This window comes from Cydia pomonella, chromosome 18 (assembly GCF_033807575.1).
Source record: "Cydia pomonella isolate Wapato2018A chromosome 18, ilCydPomo1, whole genome shotgun sequence".
Lineage (NCBI taxonomy): Eukaryota > Metazoa > Arthropoda > Insecta > Lepidoptera > Tortricidae > Cydia > Cydia pomonella.
This window is the reverse complement of record NC_084720.1, coordinates 16,140,015-16,146,650: the sequence shown is the minus strand read 5'-3', so window position 1 is coordinate 16,146,650 and position 6,636 is coordinate 16,140,015.

Genomic DNA, 6,636 nt, shown 5'->3' with positions numbered 1-6,636 from the left:
GTGGCTATGAAACACATTTGCTATTTGGGTCAAAATTATCGATCTTCTTTTGTTTCAGATTCATTCGCAGTAACTTTAAAATAACCAAGGTTTTTTTTTTTTTTAGCTAAATTAAGCTTGTGAGTGAAACCAAATAAATTCAGAAGTGAGGATAGAATGGGGTTCATAATGCATATTTTTACAGATCTTCATTTTTTTACTATTAAAAAAAAAGTCGAGTGCCATAACTAAATTAAAACTTTTCTTCTCATACAAAAAGCTCCACTCCGTCACATTTTTTGGGGACAAAGACCAAGACAACGAAAATAATTTGGGCCCATTTGACAGATGTTTTATGTAATGTTAATGATTTTTTATGCGTTGTGACGGCGAATAATATGGTCACATCAATGGAATATATATAGGTGAAGCTCTCAATACATTTTTGACTTCGAAAACGCTCCATTTGACTAAGTTAGGTACATGCGCATTACCGACCCTATAACTCCGCACCCTCGTTGAGCTCTGGCAACCTTACTCACCGGCATGTGTAGGGTCTAGAGTTATTTGGCTGCGATTATTAATGATTGATTGATTTAATGATTGATCAATAAGTTTTGATTGGTTAAAATAAAATGTATAGGTCAAACCTCTCGCGCGGCACGGCATTACAATATGTATTTATTGTTGTCAACATGCGTGCAATAAAGGTTGGGTTTTTTTTGCTTGCGGCCCAAATCCCGTGGAGTATTGAGAGCGACAGTTTCAGTTGAGTTGAGAGCACTGTGAGTGTTTACAAATAATGTCGCATCTAAAAAAACTATTTACATACATGTATATTTTTACACCACATACACATTTTAAGGCTTGTGTAAGGGTCAGATCATCTTACACTATAATTTCATATTAAATTCAAATTCTATCTGTGCTACGCGAGAACAGAAGCCCCGTCGACATTCGTCAGTTGCGAGTGAATAATCCATTTGCTGGAAATGACTACAACGTAATACAGATATATTCAGAGCAGCGAGAATTGAAGCGGGAAAATGGAGAAACATTTTTTAGGATCTATTCATAACAAGTATTTGTATGCAGCTTAAGTACGCTCTTTGATATTGTTAAAGATTTGAGTTTTCTGTGCCTACTCGAGCCCTTTCAAGAGCTTTTAGAGAAGTATTTGCGAACAAATCATACTTAGGTCCAATTTTGATTGAACCCTCAATGTCAATGATCAAAACCCACAAGATAAACTTTATTATAAGTAATTTCACGGGACCTTTACCCTTATTGGACCTCTACCTCTCTTTACATACCCGGAGTACCCGGGGTAGAGGCAAGTGAGGCATGACACTCCAATAAATCGAGCAAAGTGCCCAACATGCCCATCGTTAAAGCTCCGCACCGTAGCGTAGTCATCTCTCTCTAACACTCTTCCTTATTTGTGCGACAGTGACAGTTGCGTTTCGTTCGCTGCGGAGCTTAAACCATTGGCCAGGAGAGATTGTTGAAAATGTGGCAAATATCGTCCTTAAACATTAGGCGCACGAGGAACGCATGAAAAAGACTTAAGCCTTGATTTACGCCATTTTAAAAAACAAAAGCAAAACAGAGTGAAACTGAACTACAATTTTAAAAGGATTGCCTTTTAAACCGCATTTATCTCGGCCGCCATCATCGGTCCCCAGCGGCAGGAGACTGCGAATGTCGTGGGCCATTACGTTTCAATTCAATCGGTTACCTCAATGCCAAGTTCGTCTAACCAACATTCCCAGCTTTCACGTTGATTTGTTTCTACCCTTGAACAAAGGATCATCTGTCCACTCTGACAGTTTGTAAACTTTATGGCAAAGACATAAAGACCACCATTGGTCAGTTAAGGATGTTTCTGTTAGCATATTATATGTCCAACCTAATGGCTTAATTCTTCAGCCAGGTCACGCGTGGATAGTTCGAGAACCGTTTTCGAAAATGGAATTATGTACGCTCCAAATTCAATTTAGTTGTAAGGGCGCTTTACATTACACTATATTGATGAGGGTATAACCGCATTCATCGACAGAGCAAATAAGTTTCCATAATTCAAAGCCCTGAAATCGTGCTTCGACATTCAAAATGTATAAGGTCGCGTCGTACAATCCGAAGTAAAAGTCACGACTTTTTAATTATCTGTTGTCTGAGTCAAAGGAGTTTTTTCTGATTTGGATTATATAATCAGGCAAACCCACTTTGTCAGTAGAAAAAGGGTTTGCCAAACTACGTGTATAACAAAACAAAACTCGTTCGTAGTAATAGATGGTTGTGGGTTCAAAACCAGCTGGTCTCTATGGTATTTTTTATACAAAATACCATAATTCATAAATATACTCAGGAAAGCATATCGCGAACATCAAACCTAATATTGTCAGCTTCTCTATCGTCCAAATGGGCAAGAGCGATAAAGAGTTAGATACCATAATTTACATTTTCTATGTTCGTATGTAGGTATACGCGGATCCCTTTGTTTGACATAATTATTGTAAGTCATAATGTAATGATAGTCATATTATCATTAGTCATAACTCTGAAACCGTTAACTTTTCAGGAATTTCCTCAGGTTATTCTATAGATAGGTTAGGTTAGGTTAGGTTTGTTTTATGGCAATCCTGAAAAGTTACGCGTTTCTGTTAAAAACCAAATTATGACTAACGAAAATGCGGACAAACAATACATTATGACTTAAAACTTTATGGGAAACAATAGAGACCCAGGTATACGGAATGCTGTAATCATGAAATGTTGTATTTAAATTAAATGTGACCGCGGTCTGTCCCATCTAAGGGGCATAGGTCAAGTCAGCGGTCGGCAAAACGTTCCACTTCGTCCCTTGCCATTGGGATGAGATTTGCTTGTATCTTTATACAAATAACCTGACAAGGTGTCCTTATGGCAAGCGACAAAGTGGGACGTTTGAAGGTCGTGGTCACAAATTATAATATAACTACGGCCTGCCACCGTAATGTAGGGATTTATGTAGGTATACCGGCCTGTCATTTAAATAAACCCTTAATACAATTGAATTGGGATAGCGATAGCCATATCCGAAACGTATAGGATAATGTAATAGTGCCCTAACGGTCTCCGTGTGAAGTCTAAATGAGTTCGGTACCCCTAGTGTAAATTTATTCGATGGCGTAACGTGACGTACGCGTTTGCGTTAAGTCTCATTTTGTATGGGATTTTGTGTTTCCAAAACGTTCCGCTTGGCGCGCTGTTTCTAAATCCCATTCTAAATGAGACTTAACGCAAACGCGTACGTCACGTTACTAAATCGAATAAATTTACACTAGGGGCTCGGAGCAACGATCTAGATTACTTGTACTGTAAAAATAACTTTTAAATTCGACTCTGACTTGATTTGAATAAATAAATAATTCTTTTAATGGAAATTTCAAGCGCCTTGTAGAGTATTGTTACTAAAGTAATTACTCGGGAACATTTTCATAGATTGGTTTGTCAAAGAAACCACAACATTTAAATGAATAAATTATTTTCAAGCGCCTTTTGGGAGACGCTTCCAATATTTTATTGTGTCCAATGTTAACTGAAATATATTTTGAAAGCTTGTTGAATTGTATAGTTTGCAATTTTATCTCCTTTCCTTTCCCCAGCGACTGACGTAATAATGGATGTTTTCATTTATTTATTTTATATAGAAGTGCGATCTAAATAACAAAACAATGTTCATTTTTAGGACAACAACTAGCTAGCGGGCAGCAGCGAGTTGTACCCGTATGATACACCAAACAATACATTACTTGCGGTTACCCTAATAACTACTTCATTTCGTGACATCAATAAATATAAATACTTAATAGTCGCCGCAGAAATTCGACAATAGATTATTTTATTCAAATAAAACTAGACCTTCCTGTTATATAAATAAGGTACATAATCAAAAGGCCAGCAACAGCCATAAAGGACTGGACTAATTGTCATTACACAGTAGAGAATTGGGTCATTTGTCGGTAAACGACTAGTCGCAAATCATGCTAAAAGTGCGTGATTGCGCCTCCGTTTTCGCCGGAGGAGAGTTGCTCTTGATTTGCTTAGTACGTGTCTGGGTAAATAAATGTAAATAGAAATCATATACATTTATAGGTGTGACGTCAACCTTTTTTATATACAATCATACCTAGTTTGACGAACAAAACTTTTACTCATTTACTGCTAAACTACGAGTATGATCGTAGCCGACAAAATGGCTTTTTTGATACCTGTTAAACTGGGGTTACTTTTTATCGCTGGGAAACACTGATAATCTATTTTGAAACTATATAGAATATATTTTTGACTAAAACTAAAACTAATGCCCACGCCAAATCTTGGGATTAGTTGTCAAGCGGACCCCAGGCTCCCATGAGCCGTGGCAAAATGCCGGGACAACGCAAGGAAGAAGAAGATAGAATATATTTTTGAACACTTCATCATATATTTATGTTAAAGTTATCATAAAATTCTTAAGATTGCGTTCAATAATCAACATCCTATTTCTCAAAAATCTATGATCAGAGTTTCCCCGCGATGCAAAGTAACCTCAGTTTACCGGGATGTAGCGAAAATGCTTCGTAGACACGAAACGAATATGAGTTTGAGACTACAACAATAATGCCTTCTTTTTATACTATAGGAACGGGATATTTACCAAAGCTACCCTCTTTCGGATTCGCTTGTTAACCAGCGTAGTTTTCAGAAGCTTAATTGTACCTACGTCTATATTTTACCTTACCAATTACAACTCTCCAGCTTTTCCAGCACTAAATCATTGCCGAGAAACCGTGGCAACACTCACGAGCCCCTAGGCACAATAAACCACGACGTCTTTGCCCTAATGAGCAATTAGCTTTAAACGGCGGCGACCCTTGTTAACCTTTAGACCGGTGTTATATAGTTTGTTTTTTTGGTAAACAATCTTTAAAAATCAGTAACTATTACTTTATAAAGTGGTGATTGTAATAAGGTTGATTTTGGATCTTTCAGTTTTTTGAATAATACAAATGAGTGTTGCTTGTTCTACGATTTATTGAAGACTGAGGTGTGTATAGGAAAATACTTATTAACTACGCTATGCATGTGTGAGTGGGCCATACACACATATAAGATATTTTTTAAACAGCTGTAACATAAAGCTTAGAATAAATTTAAAAGTGGAAAAAAATTCCTGCCTATGGATGAGGTCTTGGTGGCTCAGATGGCAGAGCGCTGGAGTATCGATCCAGAGGCCCTGAGTTCAAGTCTCACCCAACGCAGTACTTTTTCCACTTTTAAATTTATTCTAAGCTTAATAGCATCGTTCGCAGACGTTTCTGCTTGTCAAAAATTAATTTATTACTTAATAAAAGCAAAAAAATGTACCTAAATGATCGTATATGATTTATAATTGTTATATTTACATATTTGCCGTGACTTATTTCTTAAAAGTGTTTTACAGTAAAAAGAAACGTTAAAATCGCTTACCTTCTTTCTCATGATAAAAAACCATCTATAGAGAGATGTGCGAGATAGTGCTATAAATACATCAAAGCTACTTAAGAGTCGTCAAATGTCTGAAAAAATATGTTTGACTCATCGGAGCATATTTGACCATATTTTAGTTAAAATCCATTCGCACTATTCAGGAAACATCCAGCAGCAGTTGTCGGTTAAAAACGGCAACTAGCAATAGACTTTTGTCTCGCTGAAAAAAGGCACGTGTAAAATGTGTAAAATACTTCAAATGTAGATGTGGATCCCAAAGAGATACATACGTTGATCGATTCCTATTTCTGCCTTGCTGTGTTAGTTCCTAGTTTGTGGTTATATAAAATCTACATTCGTACATAGATTCGTAAAATAAATCCATAACATTCAGGAGGCATTCAGGGCTACAGAGCTATTACAGAGCTTTCCCAGACCGTGGGGTCCTTTTCCATCTCCAAACTTAACGTATTAACCGTGGAGACTATACGTCTCTGTAGTATTGTATAATATATTTGACTTATTGGATACATACTAGCTATGTATTCTGTAACATTAGTTGATAAGACTGTTACCTTAACATGCTTGACGCGATTTATTTAATATTAATTTAATTTCTACACTTGGAGAGACTTTACAACTCCAAATCTTATTGGTATTAGTACTCTGACATTGGGGACCTTTTACATCTCCAAATTTAATGTATTGTTAACCATACTACTAATACATCTCTATCATACTTTAGTATTTATTTATTTTAAGATTATTATAATGTGATGTTTACCCAGGTATTGGCTGTTGTATTTATAAATGTTGCTATGTATTTTTCATGTCGCTTGTCACTATAATTATGATGTTTCTGTAAATGTTGTATTGACTTGTAAAAGAGCCCTTGAGGCCTGAGGCAGAATACATTTTTAATCTTGAATTATTAATTACATTTTTTTAACTTTTAAAGTCGGTAATTATTTTACTTAGCATTTTTTACAAATATCCCGGGTGAAAGGAACAACGGTCAGATTAAATTAAATAATCACTCCAATAATTACTTATTTAGTAGAAAAGCGTCTTAAGGCTGTGAGAAGTTTCAGACAACTTTCTAACTTACGAGCCTTGGAAAAAGACACGAAAAACTTCTAAAGGTAATTTATTGCCCCTTTTTCA